The sequence below is a fragment of the Anthonomus grandis genome, chromosome 4, assembly GCF_022605725.1.
Source record: "Anthonomus grandis grandis chromosome 4, icAntGran1.3, whole genome shotgun sequence".
NCBI classification, from domain to species: domain Eukaryota; kingdom Metazoa; phylum Arthropoda; class Insecta; order Coleoptera; family Curculionidae; genus Anthonomus; species Anthonomus grandis.
In genome coordinates, this window is record NC_065549.1 from 6,148,680 (window position 1) to 6,168,633 (window position 19,954).

Below are 19,954 nucleotides of genomic sequence, written 5' to 3' on the forward strand. Positions count from 1 at the left end.
TTTTACATTCTACAGGACTTCAGAAGTTATTTGGTACAACTTCCGTGAAAGACGGACTCGTATAAAAAAGTGATGAATTGACTGATATAAAGTAGTGAATAAATAATTTGAAATGAATATTTTGAGTTTTTTTGTTCAGTATTTTTCTTTTTTTACATTTTAAATATCACTTCCAATTCCCGAAGAAAACTAAAATTTAAGTCAGTGTGTAATAAGGTGGAAAATGACTTTAAATGCTTGAAAAAGAATTACGCTTACTACCTGATTTGCCTGGAATATTAATTAAAAAATATGCCAGTAAAAGTCTGGAGCATATAAGAAATGGCTTCTACTTCGGATTAAACTGAAAAAAGACTCTAAATGTATGGACAAAAAATAAAAATTTCTTTAACTCCCTGGAATAAAATGACTTCAAATGCCTGAAATAAAATTAAAAATGACTTAGTTATAATTCCTGAAAAAATAAAATTGAAACTTACTTTTGAAGCCTGAATATATTAATATGTATGAAAAAAGCTTCAAATGCTTGAAATAAAATAAAAAATTATTTTAATTGCTTGAGAAAAATTAAAAAGGACTTTCAATTCCAGGACGAAAATTAAACATTGCTTTAAATGCTTATTTTAAAATATCTTCAGATTAGGTTAAGAAAGTTACTTCTAAAAATTGAAAAATATAAAAAAAAAATGGTTCCAAATGCCCGAGATAAAATAACTTTAAATGCTTAGACAAAAATGAAAAATGGCTTTAACTAGTTGGAATAAAATTGAAACTAAAAAAATGCTGCAAATAGCCTGAATAGAATAATATACAATTTACTTTAAATTGCTGGACAAAAGTGGGAAATGTCTTCAAATGCTTGAAATAAAATACAAAATGACTTTAAATGCATGGATAAAAATCAAAAATAGCTTTAAATCCCTGCAATAAAATTGAAACAGACTTAAAAATTCTGCAAAAAAAATTGCTTCAACTGCGTAAAGCAAAAAGAAAAATGACTTTGAATCCCTGAACAAAAATTGAAAATAGCTTCTAATGCCTGGAATAAAATTGAAAGTTAAACCTAAAGCTTGAAAAATACTAAAAATGACTTCAAATGTGTGAGGTAAAATAGCATTAAATGCTTGGACAAAAACAAAACATGGCTTTAACTCCCTGAAATAAGACTAGAACTTATTCAAAATAAACACCCTGAAAACTATTTAAAAAAACGGCTTTAAATGCTTGAGATAAAATTTTAATTTACTCAAACAATTTTAAAAATGGCTGCATATCCTTGAAATGAAATAATGAAAAATGACTTTAAATGCCTGGAGGAAAATGGAAAATAGTTTCAAATGCCTGGAATAAAATGGCTGCAATTCCCTTGAATCCAATTGAAACATACTTAAAAAAACATGAAAAATGACTTTAAATGCCTGGACAAAAATCAAAAATAGCATTCACTCCTAAGAATAAAATTAAAACTTACTTAAAAAATGGTTTAGAAAAATGGCTTCAAATGCCTGGAATAAAATTAAAACTTATCGTAAGGTTTGAAAACTATTATAAAACAGCTTCAAATGCCTAATGAAAAATTAAAAATATCTACAACTCTCCTGAGTGAAATTCAAACATACTCAAAAATGTGAAAAATATTTAAAAAATGCCTTCAAAAGCTTGAAATAAAATGAAAAATCCCTGTACAAAAATCAAAAATAATGCGAAATATATTTTATAAAATGCTTGGAATAAAATAAAAAATGACTCGAAACGCGTGGACAAAAATGAAAATGGCTTCAAATGTCTTCACTAAATTTTTTAAACATTGCTCCTAAAGTCAGGAATATAAATATAATAAATGGCTTTAAACCCCTGGAATAATTGAAAGTTAGTCTCCAATGCCTGAAATACGACGAAAAATGATTTTGAATCCCTAGACAAAAATTGAGAATAGCTTCAAATGTCTGAAATGAAATAACTTTAAATCCCTGTACAAAAATTAAAAATGCCTTGAACTTCTTGGAATAAAATTCAAACTCAAAAAATTTTTAGAAAATGGCTTCAAATACCTAAAATAAAATTAAAAATTCCTGGAATACTAGTAGAACTAATTAAATACATTTTGTAACTCCATAGAAAAAAAATATGCAATTGTTCCTCCAAGAACAAAGTTTTATAATTATTTTTTTAAGCGAGCATTACAATTAAAAGAAATAGGTCTAAGTCGATATCTCGAATGTCGTATATATCTATCATGAATCGCATTTCTTGGAATTAATTTATTTCTAGGGAAAATATAAAAAATTACTTAAAATGCCTGGGCAGAAATGAAAAATGGCTTTAAATGTCTGATATGAAATGAAAAGTACCTTCAAATGCCTAAGATAAAACTGATACTTTTACCTAGAGCCTAAAAAATACGTCGGAACTAAGGTAAAAAATGACTTTAAATTCCTGGACAAAAATGAAACATGGCTTCAAATGTTTGCACTAGAATTTTTAAAAATTGCACCTAAAGTCAGCAATATATAAGAAATGACTTTAGTTCCTTGGAATAAAATTGAAACGTACTCAAAAAATCTGAAAAATATTTAAGAAATTGCTTGCAATGCCTGGAAGCTAGTTTTACATTTTTATTCAGGAATTCAAATTCACATTTCATTTTGGTTTAGGTTTTTGAAGCCTGAACTAAAGATTTTTTGAGTATGTTGCAATTTTATTCCAGGGAATCAATTGTTCAATTGTCAATTGTTCAATCAATCAATTGTTTGGAAAACGCGAAAAGAGGATATATTTACGGCACAAAATGAGCATGACAAAGATGAATAAACCGTTAATTTTTAATTGTGTTTATTTTCACAGATCAAATTTAAAATGGGAAATGTCTTCAAATGCTTGAAATAAAATACAAAATGACTTTAAATGCCTGGATAAAAATCAAAAATAGCTTTAAATCCCTGGAATAAAATTGAAACAGACTTAAAAAAATCTGCAAAAAAAAAATAAAAAATGACTGCCTAAAGTAGAAAGAAAAATGACTTTAAATCCTTGAGCAAAAATGGAAAATAGCTTCAAATGTCTGGAATAAAATTGAAACTTACGCCTAAAGCTTGAAAAATACTAAAAATCAAATGTGTGAGGTAAAATAACATTAAATGTCTGGATTAAAATATAAAATGGCTTCAACTTCTTGAAATGACATTGAACCATACTTCAAAAATCAAAAAAAATAAATTAAAAAAAAACGCTTTAAATGCCTGAATAAAAATAAAAAATTGCTTTAACTCCCTGAAATAAAATCAAAAATGACTTCAATAACTTGAACAAAAACAAATAAAAACTGCTTCAACTCCCTGAAATAAAACTAAAACTTACTCAAAAAAAACCCTGAAAATAAACGGCTTTAAATGCGTGAAATAAAATTAAAACTTGCTTCTAAAGCCTGAAAAATAATAAAAAATCCAAATGCTTGAGATAAAATAAAATTGAAACTTATTTAAAAAATTTTTTGAAAAGTTAAGCTTTAAATGCCAGGAATAAAATGGTTGTAACTTCGTTGAATAAAATTGAAACATACTTAAAAAATATGAAAAATTACTTTAAATACCTGGAAAAAAAAATTAAAAAAGGTTTCAAACGTTATAATTATAGTTTATAATATTACATAATATTAGTTTTTTTTGGGATAAAATTAAAACTTAAAGAAGACTCTTCAAAGTTGGAAATCTATAAAGAAATAGGCTTCAAATGCCTGGACAAAAATTAAAAAAGGTTTTAAATGCCTGCAATAAAATTTTAAAAAATACTTTACTTCGGGATAGCTTCAACTCCCTGGCCTAAAATTAAAACTCCCAAAGCCTGAAAATATGGCTTTAAATCAGTAAAAAAAGACGAAAAATTATATGAAATTATTATATTAAAAACGACTAAAAATGCCTGGAATGAAATGAAAAATTACTTGAAATGTCTAGACAAAAATAAAAATGGTAAATATAAAATATGGTAATTTTAAAATTCTACTCCAAATGCAAAACAGAACAAAAAAATTACTTTAAATAGCTGGACAAAAATTTTTAAAAATAAATAAATATATAAAAAAATAACTCCAAATGCCCGAAATAAAATGAAAAATTAGTTGAAATGCCTAGACAAAATTAAAAATGGATTTAAATGCCCGGAATAAGAAGACAATGTTCATTAAACTTCAAAAAAAAGTAAACTTTGTGTAAACTGTTTTAAAAATTATCTGGACAAATTGGACATGTTTAGTGTTAGATTAAGTTAGATTAAGACAATTATAAAATTGTTGGCTTTTAACAAATAAAATATTGAAAAAATAGCTTCAAACACCTGGAATAAAATAAAAAATGACTCTAACAGCCTCAACAAATTCAAAATGGCTTTAATTCCCTAAAAGAAAAATGAAACCCACTGAAAAAAAATTAAAAAATATTTTAATTCAAATGCATGAAATGAAATCAAAAATAACTTAAATAACCTGGACAAAAACAAAACATGGCTTCAACTCCCTGAAATAAAACTAGAACTTACTCAAAATAAACACCCTAAAAACTATTTAAAAAAACGGCTTTAAATGCCTGAGATAAAATTCAAATTTACTCAAACAATTTTAAAAATGGCTGCATATCCCTGAAATGAAATGAAAAATGACTTTAAATGTATGGACAAAAATAAAAATTGCTCTTAAAGTCAGGAATATAACTGACAAATGCTTGAATACAAAATGACTTTAAATGCCTGGATAAAAATCAAAAAAAGCTTTTAATCCCTGGAACAAAATTGAAACAGACCTAAAAAATCTGCAAAAAAAAAATCATCTGCCTAAAGTAAAAAGAAAAATTACTTTGAATCCCTGAACAAAAATGGAAAATAGCTTCAAATGCCTGGAATAAAATTGATTAAAACAGCCTCAACAAATTCAAAATGGCTTTAATTCCCTAAAAGAAAAATGAAACCCACTGAAAAAAAATTAAAAAATATTTTAATTCAAATGCATGAAATGAAATCAAAAATAACTTAAATAACCTGGACAAAAACAAAACATGGCTTCAACTCCCTGAAATAAAACTAGAACTTACTCAAAATAAACACCCTAAAAACTATTTAAAAAAACGGCTTTAAATGCCTGAGATAGAATTCAAATTTACTCAAACAATTTTAAAAATGGCTGCATATCCTTGAAATGAAATGAGAAATGACTTTAAATGCCTGGACAAAAATCAAAAATAGCTTTAAATGCCTGTAATGAAATAAAAATGACTGAACAAAAATAAAAATTGCTTAAAATGTCAACATTAAAATTTTTAAAAAATTGCTCTTAAAGTCAGGAATATAACTATAACAAATGGCTTCTGATCCATGAAATAATTAAGAGTTACTCTCAAATATCTGAAATACAATGAAAACTTATTTTGAATAACTGGACAAAAGAGACTAATGCCTGGAATAAAATTGAAATTTTCTCCTAAAGCTTGAATAATGGCTTTAAATGTCTGAGATAAAAGTAACTTTAAATGTCTTGTCAAATATAAAAAAATGGCTTCAACTCCTTGGAATAAAATTGAAAACCATACTCAAAAAATCTAAAAAAAAATGCTTCAAATGGCTGAAATAAAATAAAAAATTACTTGGAATAATAATGAAATATTAAATAACAAATGAACAAAAATGAAAAATGCGTGATATAAACTTTACAAATTTGTTTTAGAGTCCGAAACATACATATAAGAAATGGCTTTAACTCCTTAAAATAAAACTAAAAATTGACTTAAAATACCCGGAGCAGCATGAAAAGAATGGCTTTAGATGTTTGCACTACAATTTTAAAAAATTGCTTTTAAAGTCAGAAGATATAGTGACGCTAAATCCCTGAAAAAATCCCTGATTTAAATTAACATTATAGGTCAAGCCCGAAAAAATAGATTAGATTAGATTTAAATGCCTAGAAAAAAATAAAAAATTAAAATTCCAGAATAAAATGTCAAACTTAATCAAGTCATGTGAACATTATTTAAAAAAACGACTTTACCTGTCAGATGTAAAATGAAAAATTACCTAAATGACTGGACAAAAATTAAAAGTGGCTTCAATTCCCTGGAATAAAATTGTAACTTACTCAAAAAATATTTAAATTTTTTTTTTTTTGTAATCATTGATTTAAAATTTTGCACTAGCTGATTATGTATTTTTACTATCTGTACATGTTTAGGTATACTACTTTGTGTAGCTATTTTAGGATTTTTTATAATTTTTTATTTTTTTAAACATTTTTTACATTTTTTTTTAACGTAGAGAGATTTTTTAATGATCTTTTTTTTTGACATTGTATACATTAAATTGTATATTTTATAATAATATTTTTGACTACTTACAATTTTTAAATTGTATTAATCTGTATATATTGTAGATAATCTATTCAATTTATTTATTTATTTTTTTTTAATTTTGTTGTGTTTTTCTTTTTTTTAATTGTGTTTTGTTTGTATTTTTGTGTCTTTTTTGTTTTACAGCTTTGTCTACAAATTGTAACAATTTCTTGACAATAAAGCATTCAAAAAAAAAAAATAAATAAAAAAGACCTTCAAGTGACATCTAAAAAATAATTTAAAAACGGCTTTAAATTCCTGATAAGAAAATACCTGAATAAATTAAAAATTGCTTCATATTTTACAAATATAAAACCTTAAATAATCTCTGTCTCTGTCTCACTAATAATGTTCACCACAACTTTCTCTCTGACTAACACTCGTTACACGAAAGAAAACGCGAAAAGAGGATATATTTACGGCACAACATGAGCATGACAAAGATGAATAAACCGTTAATTTTTAATTGTGTTTATTTTCACCGAAATATTTTTTTTCGTTTAAAACAGATCAAATTTAAAATCCGACGTTTTGACTTTGACCATCGTCAACCCAACAGATCTGAGTTTTTTTTTTAACTTTCTTTTTGTTTTTTTAGTTATTGTCCTCCTACGAGTCCAGATCTAGCTACATTAGATCCCTCTAATTCCTCCACGTATATAAAAATAATGTTTTCAAGAAAAAAAAAATTTTACTTTCATATGCCCGGCGACCGCAGACATCCTCTGGCGCCAACTAAAGCAATAAATAATAATTTATTAATTCAATATTGAAATCACTTTAGGACGGGGGAGGGAGAAAGAAGTTAAATTAAAAGGAAAAAAATTAATCGTCCGCCAATGAGGTCAGCTGTGTCGTAACGGCATCTTATCTCTCGGAAAGCGTCGTTGTTTTTATAAATTTATACAGAGAAAAACTCGTTTTGGTGTATTTGTGTGTGTCTCGGGATAATTATTACTGTCAATTAATAAAAATTTATTGTCAGCCAGTCACACCACAGTCGTCGTGGATATTTAAATGAATAAATACCATTAATTATCACTATATTTTACTCAGGGTTGTCTTTTAAAAGAAATTACATTGATTATGGTTTCTGGAAGACGAAACTCCAGCAAGGTCAACTCCTTTTTTTGACGCTTGACAACTGACGCAAGTGACATTGGTAGGAACTTTTGTAGCAAAGATTTAAAAAAGCACATGGAAATCTTCATGATATTTTTTTATTAGGTTAGTTTTCTGAACTAGGCAGTAGTTTTTGTGGCAACGCTGCAACATTTTAATTTTGACAACTGACAGGAGTGAAATCCCAGGGTATGGTCTGAAATTCACAAATGTCAACCAAATTATTTGACAGTTTGACAGAAGTTACATGCAGAATTACTTGGCTCTACAGGGTCTGCGGAATTACTTTCAGGTAACTTCAAGCGCACAAATGCAAATGCAAGCGCAGATTCAGCTGCTTTGACTAACTCTGAAGTCCATATTTGATGACAGTGGTTTTTCAAGGAGAATTAACTTGTTAAGATTGAAGAATCAAGAACAGTTCAGGCTTTGTATACAAGAAGTAGTAAAACATTTAACCAGAAGAATAATTTGTCTAGTGATAGTAAGCACAAGCTCAAGAACATAGAGTGCTATAATTGCAAGAGTTCTGGAAATTATCAAAAATCCTATCAAAAAAGCCAAAAAAAAAACAAGAACGTCAATGATGTGGAACAAAAAGATGAATATAAGACAACAGACTGGTATCTTGGCAGTGGAGCTAATATATACATGGTAACTGATGATAAGTTATTGAAGAAAAACAGTGTTTGTCCAACAATACTTAAATACTAGTAATTTCCCAGGGTGATGTCAAGCTAACAACAGTCGTTAAAAGTCGCATGACATTTTTCCATAATGTTCTCTGTGTACCAGAACATCAATCTTTCATCGGTAAGTCAGCTTCTTAAAAGGAAAAACAATGTAATTTTTGATGTAGAATGCTGCAAATATATACAATAAGAACTCTATAATGGTAGGTATAGCTGAATTAATTAATGGTGTCGAAAAGCTCAATATTTTGTGAGAGATCGGTGAGATTCGATCAATAGCATGGTAAGGATTAGATTATGTATGAGAAGCTCTTCTAGGATGATTTTACGCCAAAAAAACTCTAGAATAGAGATAAACTTAATACTGTAAAAAGCTTTACAACTCTCTATATATTTTGAAAGCTAATTGTATTGGTTTTAGTTTCACGTAAAAGTTTCCTTGTGAATACAATCCTTTTGGAGCTATTGAGGAGTTTGTAAACCTAAACCCTCATTTTGTAAATAATTGAGTTACATATCCAAAGAAGACTTTATTATATTGATTGCATGGTATGCGGTCTATAGTGCTGAGGAACAGAGGGCGTTGTGACATGTCAAATTATCCACCAAATGAGGGGTTTACCAAAACTGTAGGTCAATTAGGGCCCAAGTTACAGCAATTTAAAGTGGAATAAAACTACGAACCCCTACATATTTTTTTCTGCAACAAACTTCTACATGTTAATAGTTTTGATAGGCGAGAAGCATTGGTAGAGTGAGAACCCATAGATATTTTACTACAAGCCCCTATATAGTAATTTTGGAAAATAACGAACCCCTATAAATAAAAAAAAATTATAGGACTATGAACCTCTGAATATTTACTGAGAACCCTTGGCTATCATGTGAATAATTCTTTAATAAATAAAGTTAATATATCTCAGAGAATTGACTGAAAATATTGACAGAAAATTGCTTGAAACGGTGAAAAAGGATTTTAATTGTGTGTAAGAAATGCAAAATGCACTTATCTGTCTGAAAACAAATAACAGAAAATTACGCACGGTTCAATTGACTGACAACATTTTTACAAAATATGAAAACTGGGTCTCAGCTACCTGGAATAAACCGAAAATTACTGAAAAACGAAAAATTAACTTAAACTGTCTGTAAAAAAAGAAAAATTGACTTATCTGCTTGAAAAAAGAAACGGAAAATTACTCCAATGGGCTCTAAACATTAAAAAAAAAAATTACTCAATAACTTGAAACATAAAACATTGAATAAACAAAAAATGTATTTAAAAAATTAGTAGAAATTCAAACTATTTACTCTTTTATTCCGCGATGTAATAAGCTTTGATAATCCCGCACATATCTTTTTTTCTGTCTCACCTAGCTTCTCTTTAATTTTTTTCTTCACTAATTGTATTTGGGTTGAATTGAATTGTCTTTATTTAAATTAGAACTATAGGTAAATAGTGTATTACTGTGCTAATGTCAGGATGTTTAGTGAGGCCCTAAACATAAGATATGCTGACCCTAAATAAGAACCTTATTAATGCTGGCAACATAACATTATTGTAGAAAGAAATTAAAATTAAATTAAACAATAAACTGCATGAAAAAAAAATAGAAAATTAATCGTAGTGCAATGCGTTGTAAACATTTTCAAAAATGACACTAACAACGTAAAACCGTAAAAAAACTTACGTGAATTCCCCGAGGGGAAACAAAAATGATAACTGTTATTATATTATCGTCAATAATTGCCTTAAACAAGTTATAGAACTACGAAGGAAGATGATGATTGTCAACTGCCTGGATGACCAGTTTTCCTTATATTTTCAGGCATTTTAAGTAATTTATTGATTTTTCCAGGCAGTAACATAAAACCGCAATAATAAGTCTCAATTGCCTGGAAGAATAGTCTAGTAGTACCGAAAATGATATGGAAAAGAAATTTATTCAACTGCCCGAAAAAAAAAAGAAAATTATTTGTAATTTTCCTGTCAATTGACTGTAAAAACCAATACTAGAAAATTCTTGGAAAATTAAACGAAATATGACCTCAACTACTTGGCATAAACCAAAAATTACTCGTACTTCAATTGATAGCAAAAGACCAAGCTTCAACTGCCTGTAAAAAAATGGATCATATTTTTTTATATCTTTAAAATGTTGACATCCTATTTATTAATTTTTTAATGGCTACGAACCCCTAGATATTTATTTAGATACCCCTACTCCATTTTGCAGATAATTGAATTATATATCCGAAGGAAAACTTTATTATTTTGTTTGCCTTAAATGTGGTACTCAGTATTGAAGAACCGAGGGTGGCATATTAAATTACCCACAAAATGAAGGGTTTATCAAGACTGTAGGTCAATTAGGGCCCAAGCTACATTAGTTGAAAGTGGAATTAAACTACGAACCCTACATATTTTTTTCTATAATAAACTTCTACATTTTAATAGTTTTGATAGGCGAGAAGCATTCGCAAGGCGAGAACGCCTAGATATTTTACTACAAGCTCCTATATATTAATTTACAAAAAATTATGACATATTAATAAGTTAATTACGAAACCCTATAAATAAAAAAAAAATTTTTACAGGACTACAAACCTCCAGATATTTACTAGGATTCCCTATACATATTTTATTTATATTCTTAAGATGTTGAGTTCCTATTTATTAATTTTTTAAGAGCTACCAACTCCTAGATATTTCTTTAGGTACCCCTACTCGATTGTGATTGAATTTCACCTATGGACTTGCAAGAGATGCCAGAAGTCTTAACATGGTGCACTATCCCAAAAAGATCATTTTCTACAATCTAACTCAATTTTAAAGTTATAATTCCAATATTGTAGAAAAAGGTGTTATTTCGCTACCTCATTTTTTACGAGCAGCTTTTGAATATATTATGGGTACTAAAACGGATCCAGTATAGGGTTTAACTTGTTTATCAAAGTAAAAGAGTACGAACATTTAAAAAAATATTCCGAACACTTGAAAAGACTCAGAGTCTTAGAATAAAATTTTAAATTAGGTTATTGCAGTTAAAAACTGGTAACTGGAGCTAACAATTGTAATCCTAGACTCATGATTTAACTTCAATGTAATTCGTCGCAACTATCCGGTGCACAATGTTGAGCAATAGATGGTGTTACGTTAAATTGTCCACAAAATGAGAGGTTTACCAGGACTGTAGGCCCAAGTTACAGCAGTTTAAAGTGGAATAAAACTACGAACCCCTACATATTTTTCTCTGCAATAAATTCCTATATTTTAATAGTTTTGATAGGCGAGAACCCCTAGATATTTTACTACATATCAATTTTTAAAAAAATTATGAAATTTCTGTTATTTAATTAAGAACCCCTATAAATTAAAAAAAATAAAATTGATTTTTTCCAAATATTCACTAGGATTCTCTATACATATTATTTTTGTAATATTTTTAAAACGTTGAGCTCCTATATATTAATTTTCTAACGGCTACGAACCCCTAGATATTTATTTAGGTACCCCTACTCTTTTTTATGCAAAACTTTAACCGTTGATAACTTGGCTCCTAATAAACTTAAAAACTTCTCTAAGATCTCATTTTGTAAGTAATTTAATGACCTATCAGCAAGGTACTTTATTACTTCGTTTACCATTAAAAAAGTCGTTTAAAGTCCCTTGTAACTGCAACCATTTCGTATTTTATACAATATATTATTCAACGTATTTTTTCTTAATTTATTGAAAAAAAAACTTAATGCGGTCAAAGGTTTTACAAGAATATAAGTTTATAGGAAACTTATATAACGATTTTAGTGATTTTAGTTCATAGTAAATCTGATGACTTTCTTCATTAAATTGTTTTGGAGTTATTGAGTAGTTGCTTGTAAAAAATCTTAATACTGTTAAAGGCTTTACAAAAATTCAAATATTTTAAAAATCCGTGTAACCATTTCATTGCTTTTAATAACATATGAAAGCCAATGAGTTTCTTCACTTTCCAATTACCACTCAAAAGGTTTAAGGCTGTTGTCAAGAGACTCGTGATGTTTTAACTCATTTTAAACTGTAATTGTAATCTATTGGTTTTTAAATTTTAAACTGTATATGAATTATTTCTAATGTAATTAGTCTTATGCCAATGCAAGATAAACATTACAAAAACTATGTTGCAGCAGTCTTTGTGGCAACGTTGCAACTCTTGCATTTGACATTCGACAACTGACAGGTCAATTGTCAAATTAAACTATTGCAACGTTGCCATAAGATCTCCTAACTTATTTTTGCATCAATTTCATCAGATATTTTAAGTGTTTGTTGACTTGAAGTGTTTATATAAAATTTCCACTTATTGAGCAATTTAATGAGTATCTCAAAATTAAAAGAGCTGCCATTTTGTAATACAACTATTTTGATTTTTAAGTAAATATTTTATGTTATTTTAAGGTGTTTTTTTGTTCAAACATTAGCGGGTTATCTTATCGTTTCCGTTTAAATTACTATATAATTCCAAGGATAGATATCGGTTACCACCCAGACCGGTCGGCAACGATCGTAATCGTACTTCTCTGAATATCGATGATATTTCCAGGAAAATGTGCTAAAATTAATGGGAAGCCCGAGTGCATTGACACCGTCGCCATTCGTCTGTTTTTTTTCATAAGAAAACCTTGACTGTTGTTGTAATACACCGACTGTTGCATAAGCGACTGTACGCGATTAATTGTTTTTTCTGCATACCGCGCTCGCCGGCCGGGTATTCTGTTGTATGCTAATTTTTCAGCGATTGTAATTTTAAAACGTTTTCTAGGTACCTGTACACTTATTTAATTAATATATTATAAAGAAAATAAACAGCAGTTGTTCAATTGACAACTACAGAAAAAGTATACAAGCAGCTTCTTCTGAAGTCACTGTTTTATAATGACTTAGATTTGTAATTTTTTTTAATGAAAACTCCATACTTGATCTTCTTTTTCAGATAAAAAAAATAAAAAAAGTTCGTTCAAAGCTAGGAATTGAACCGAAGGTCATTCGCTTCATAGTTCGAGCCCTTACTACTGGATCAAATGCACCCCACATTCTATAAAAAAGTGGCAACCCCGCAATTTTTAATTGTAGCGGTTCAGGGTGCTGTCTACAAACCTTCCTCAACAGAGAAAACAACAGAAAAAAAAACAATTATCAGCTCTTTTAACTCCTTCCTACAAATTTCGTTTTTTTTTTTGGTATTTTTACAATAAATTAAAAATCCGTTAAATGGGGTTTTTTTTAAACTATTTCTTCTATGCTTTTCGCTAATTAAGTTGGATCTGGGTCAATTAAAACTCAGGTTTTTTTATTTTATTACTGCCGACGTTTCGGCCTATATTAGGTCATCTTCAAGGCGCTACAACGCATGCAATTAGGGCTTATTTAAATTATAAAATAATTAGCGTTTCTTTTTTCTTGAACTTTATATAACTATTATAAAAGGAAACATAATATAGAGTTTTATTATATAGAATATACATTTTTTCCTCCTATTTCTAAATTTTTAAGTTTTTTTTTAAATTTATTTAATAAATGTGTTATATCCTTTTAAGTGGTCCAATTGTATTAATAATGTATCTTGTTCTCTATATTAAGTTTTAATATTTTTATTTTGTAATATTTTAAAGTTCGAAAAAAACACTAATTATTTTATAATTTAAATAAGCACTTATTACATCCATTGTTGCGCCCTGAGGATGGCCTAATATAGGCCGAAACGTCGGCAGTATTAAAATCAAAAACCTGAGCTCTATTTGAAACGAGAACTATTTCTTCTTCTTCCTCTTTTTCTTCTTTAATAGCTTCCTGATTTCCACCTTATCATTATCTGATTTTTAAGGTGGCCAAACAAAAGCATGATATTAAGAAATGTTATTTAGAGTGAGTTAAACCAATCCACGCAAAAGATTAGGAAATAATGGACTTTTTAAGTGGTGGTGCCTAAGAAGCATGTTTCATCTGCAAACAAAGCTAACTTCAAGGTCCATAATCTTAAAAACTGATGAAGCTATTCGCATAAACTAAAAAGCATAATATTCAGAAAAGTATTCAGAACAAATATTATTTAAGGTACTAATTAGTCCAAGCAAAAGTTTTACGAGATATTGGACATTTTAAGCGGTGGTGTCTAAGAAGCATGTCTCATCTGCATAATTACCACTCACTTTGAAGTCCTAAATGTAAAAAAAGTAATAAAGCTATTTTTATTAAATGTACATTTTTGGTTAAATTTCAACTATAAATATCGGATAAGATGTCCGCGTGATATGCGTTGAGGAATTTAATATTATGTTTATAAAATACGTTTAATATAATCAGTTTTTTTTCTAAATAACTTTACTACCAATGTAAATATATCAGGAGGCATTTTTCGACGTATAAAGAAAAAATTAATTTTTACCAATGGCGTCCATAAGATTTAATAAAAAAAAAAGTACAGCACTGCATTTTTCAAAAATTTAATATTTTAAATGTTTGTTTAATTTTGAGCAAATTGTATCATACTCAGTGGCATATATGTGATATCGGGGTCATTATTTTAATACATATTTGAGGTGTAGTGATCAAGTGTGAATCCACTTGTCAACTTTTCCCGAAATTTTCTCCCTTGTGTAAACAGAAACGTATATGGTATGCGTTTCTGTATATGAGCATATACGGTTACTAAATATACCAGTAGTTTTAATTTAAATACTGTATTTTTGAACCTAGATAATGAAAAATGGTCTAGAACCAAAAAAAAAAAATATTTTTTTCAAAACCTATGACTTATCTTAAAAAAACTGAATTTCCACTTATGTGCAGTTACTCGAAAACCTTAAGGTTATGTGAGAACGGATAGATGCAAAAATTATAGATTTTTTTATCACCTATAATTCTCTTATGCAGGCCATACACGCTACGGTTTACCTATACAGGTATACCTGTCCGAAAAACCGTACCGTGTGTTGGAGTCGGTCGTTTTGATTTTTGAACCCATACAGGCGACCAAAGCAAGATTGAAAATCACTTTATTTCCGGCCACCCCATGAGTAAACCTGTGCGTCTGTGCGACTTTTTCCGGGAACCTGCACAGGTGGCAGTTGTTGAGTTGGATTTCTGCTAGGATTTCAGTCTTTTTCGCATTTTTCATACGCGTAGTCGTCGGTTGATGTGTGATATTAAAACCACGTGCATTTTCATTTGCATTTCAGATTTTATTGAAATTTATAAAGATAGTCCGTGTCTTTGAAAAGTCAAAGCTAAAGAATACCACAATTGAGATAAAAAAGATGCCGCCTATAAATTGCTTGTGAAAAAGCTGAAGGAAATTGATCCAGATGCCGACAAAGCAGCAGTTGTTAAAAAAATAAATAATTTGAGAAGCAAAAAAAGAAATATGAACGATCTTTAAAATCTGGGGCATCTACTGATGATGTGTATACAATTAAATTGTGGTATTACGAATTGATGGATTTTCTAAACGACCAAAGTCAACCCTGAGAGTCATCAAGTAACTTAGATAGTGATGATGATGATGATGATGAGGTAAGTAAAATACACTGCTCAGGAATTAAATAATTTATATAGCAAAACAAAACATATAAAAGAAATACACATATATAATTTTCAGTTTTAAGCTATATATTCATCTTGCCATGGTATTTTTCCTTCACCACAAAAATAGTTCACAAAATTTTCTCGAATAATTTTTGATGTTTTTAAAGTGTTGCCTGGGTTCCTTCTTTGTAAATTTTCCATAGCACTATTTCGAGTATTATAGCCATCAGAAATTAAACGTCCGTTTTCAGAATGTTCACTATAAAAACATTTTAAAGGGGCGTAAGACTTTTTTGAGTTCGCGATTAAAAAATTGTGCAGTGCACAGGAAGCTTTAACTACCTTTTCGATATTTTCAACTTCTAAATTAATATCGGTATAAAATATTTGAAATCGCGACGCCAGTATCCCGAAGGCATTTTCTACAGTACGCCTGGCACGGGACAATCTATAATTGTATTTTTTTTTTCACGTGATGTTAAATCTGCCTGTCGAAAGGGTTTCATCATGTCAGGGCGCAAAGGAAACGCGTCGTCTGCAATAAAAACATATGGCAAATTTCGATTAATTCCTGTTAAAAAATCATTGCTTGGAATGTGTAATTCACTATTTTCTAATTTCTGGAAAAATGTTGTGTGTTGTAATACACCTCCATCTGATATTCTTCCATTCATACCAACATCTATATACATGAATTGGTACTTTGCATCAACAATTGCCATACTATGGTATTTTTTATAATTATTATAATAATATGTATGATCCACTATTAGCTGGTGGCACGATTGCGATATGTTTACCATCTATTGCACCAAGGCAATGAGGAAAATTCCATCTATCTTCATACATCTTGGCTACTTGTTTCCATTTTTCTTCGGATTTAGGAAACTGAAAAAATAAAAAACTGAATGTATACTACATATTATATTGTAAAATACTATAATAGGTACAATAATGTACAAGTTATTTTTAATTTCAGGTATATTGTCAATTGTCAATTAATTAGCTTTTTATTTTTAGGAGAGCGAGATTTAAGTCTCAAGCTGTTGACGAAATTTTATCATTTGAAAACGAGGACCAATCCGACCAGGATCGAGACCAGGATTTAAATCTAGGTCCTGAGTTAGAAAATGCCACATCTCAGGATATTTCTGTCCCGGTGTCACAGTCAGAAACACAACAGAAGTATTCAAAACCTCCGTCTGCAAAATCGTCAGAAAAAAACAAAAAAAAACGACACTCTAGCAAATGATGTGCTAGAATTTATAAGGGACCATTTTAAACGCCCCCGGCTAATTCCTGCATCAGAAGATCGGTGTACAGCTTTTGCCAATAATGTGACAATAAAATTAAAGGCCTTAGATAGGAAACAAATATTGGTAGCCGAAAAACTAATTAACGATTTGCTCTTTGAAGCAGAAATGGGAAATGTTACTGCCGAGCACGCGCATATTAACATACACGATGTATTGATGAGACACCATCAACCAAACTATGTTTCTGCTCAGCATTATCGACAAGTTTCTCATTCTCGTCCAATGTCTCCAGTTTCTAATAGGTCATATAACTCATATGATCCTTCACCAAGCCCAAGCCTACCTTATCCCAGCCCGCCCCTTTGTTCTACCTCCAGTCAACGGTATTATCGACAGTCACAAGCAACACAACATTCACAGTCAAGTCAACATTCACAGAATTTTCCACAATCACAGTCCCTTCTTAACATCTGTAACGACAGTTCTCAGAGTAACCTCCAAAATTCTAATTCCTGCTCCTTTCAAACTGAAACTATTCCTGAACCCCAGACCAGTAAAACCAATAAATTGACGAGTTTAGAAGGTTCTGCTGGGCAATTCGTTACAAACTTTAATGTTAATGATTTTGAGTAATAATAAGTTATTTTTTGTTGTATTATACGAATAAGAGCAGATTCCAATGTTTGTAATAAATAATAATATTTATAATAAGTGTGTTTTTACTTACTCTTAAATATTCTTTCTTTAGGACTTTATACAAGGCTTCACAAGTTTCGGGAATGATTTTTCCAATAGCTTGAGGAGAAATAACTGCTGAAAATTTCAGATTCTCGTAGCTTATGCCGGTCGCAAGAAATCTTAAAGTAACCAATAATCTTTCGTGTGGAGAAATACTACTCCTCATAACAGTGTCTTGTTTTATTATTAATGGTGTAACCATGGTAAGTAGTTTCAAGTAGGTTTTCTCATCCATTCGGAGATCTTAATTGTTGTAACAAGTTCATATGACTAAAGGATTTCCTTTTTAATAGCCAATCTTGACACCATTGCGACCTCTTCTTTCTTACTTTTTTGGCACTGTTTACCTTTAAAGCTATCGTTAACTAAGTCCTACTAATGCTAGGAGATCGTCGTCGTCGTCACGGGAAGCCATAGTGAAACACTGCTAAATTTCTGTCCGGTAAAGTAAACCGGAATGTCTCACACACACCCTACGACCAAAAATCGACCTGTGCAGGTAGACCTGTATAGGTAAACCTTTCCAGTAAACCGTAGCGTGTATGGCCTGCATTAAAGAGCATTTTTTTCTCCGGCAATTATTTTGTGCAAAAAAACCGTTTTCCATTAACGTTACCCCTACACCCCCCACCCACCCCACACAACTTACCAGTAAGAAGTTGTTTTAAAAAATCAATGTTTTCCAAAATAATACGCATGAATAACAGCTGGCTTCGTCGTTAATATCTAATTTAATAACACAGCTTTTTTATTTAAATTTGATATACTTATATATATGTATATTAATAAATATTTAATACAAAAACAGTGCTATTGGATTGGATATTATCAACGAAAACCGTTTTAGGGGGGATAAGGGTTGTGTTGATGAAAAACAATATTTCTGCAGAAAATATATATTAAATATTTAATTTAATAACACGGTTTATTTAAATTTGATATAATTTTATATATAAATATTTAGTATAAAAACCGCGTTATTAGATTGGATAATATGAATAAATAAACAGTGATTTTTCAGAAGAATTTCAGCAAATATTTGAGGTGTAGTATTCGAGTTTAAAACTTTTTACAAGATATGTGAATCCCGTGTCAATTTTTTTAAATGCTGAAATTTTCTCCCTTTTGTAAACAGAATCCTTATGAAAAAAAGCATAATAATCACAAGCATTCTTAATAAATTATTCTAAGCAAAAGTTTCAGATACATTGAGCCTTTTAAGCAATGCTGTCCAACAGACAATGTGTGATCCATTAAAGATCAAATAAATCTAAATATTCTAATTGAATGATTAATTTAAAAATAACCCCTTGGCAGACGATTTTACCATCATTTCAGAAATCTAATTTTATGTTCTCAAACATGTTTACTTAAACTATAAAACTAAAATTAGCTGAATAGAAGCCCAAAGGGATGTAAAACTGATGGGATGGCACAGTTCACTGAATATCGACGTTAAAAAAAAAAGGAAGACATTAATAAAACCTGACTTTTATTAATTCTATTTTTGTCATCTTAGTTGGAAAGTTTTAACGGGAGGGTTAGCAAGCAAGTCATTGTCAAAATAGTGACTATAATAAATCGAACATTTCGACAGTAAAGTAGGCGCCTAATGAAACAAAATGGAGGCCAAAAAATAATACGTTTCTCAACTTAAATATGTAAATATCTTTAATTTTCATAATACGGCAATAATGAACTGAATAGATTACAAAAATAATGTTGTTTCACGTGTCTCGCTTTGAGATACCGTTGGAGAAACATGAATTCATGAATAGTGTATTTGTAGTCTTATGTATTAAAAATATGTATTTAATAACTTTTAGTAGGAGAATCTAGTGCTGGGGGCTTTGGTTTGCTAATGGTTATTTAGCTAACTAGTGCAGAAAGTGTATAATAGCATCAAAGAGTTCTTTTGGTCCTTTGAATCCCATAGATGAACGACAAATAAAACATTTCGACACGCATGTGTGGGAGAAATTAATTGAAATGATCGCCCTGACATTTAATAAAATTCCGTTTTGCGTCAAAGCATAGAAAAAGTGTAAATATTTATAGAATTTTTATTTTTTATTTTTTTTTTATTTATGTCATGTTATTGAAAATGTGGACAGGAAGCAGCGGGTCTACGTGACACTTTACAGGCAAATGTGGCTTTGCAAGGTGTGTTCTAATTGTGTGTGATGAGCAGTGTTGGTTTTATGAATAAATTAC

General features: G+C 29.5%; 1 protein-coding gene across 2 annotated transcripts in view; it reads right to left on the minus strand.

Annotated features, from left to right (window-relative positions):
* The window catches only part of LOC126735397 (sestrin homolog), a 242,178-nt gene that overhangs the window by 41,724 nt on the left and 180,500 nt on the right, over positions 1-19,954 (minus strand). The gene's annotated exons all lie outside the window — the stretch shown is intronic.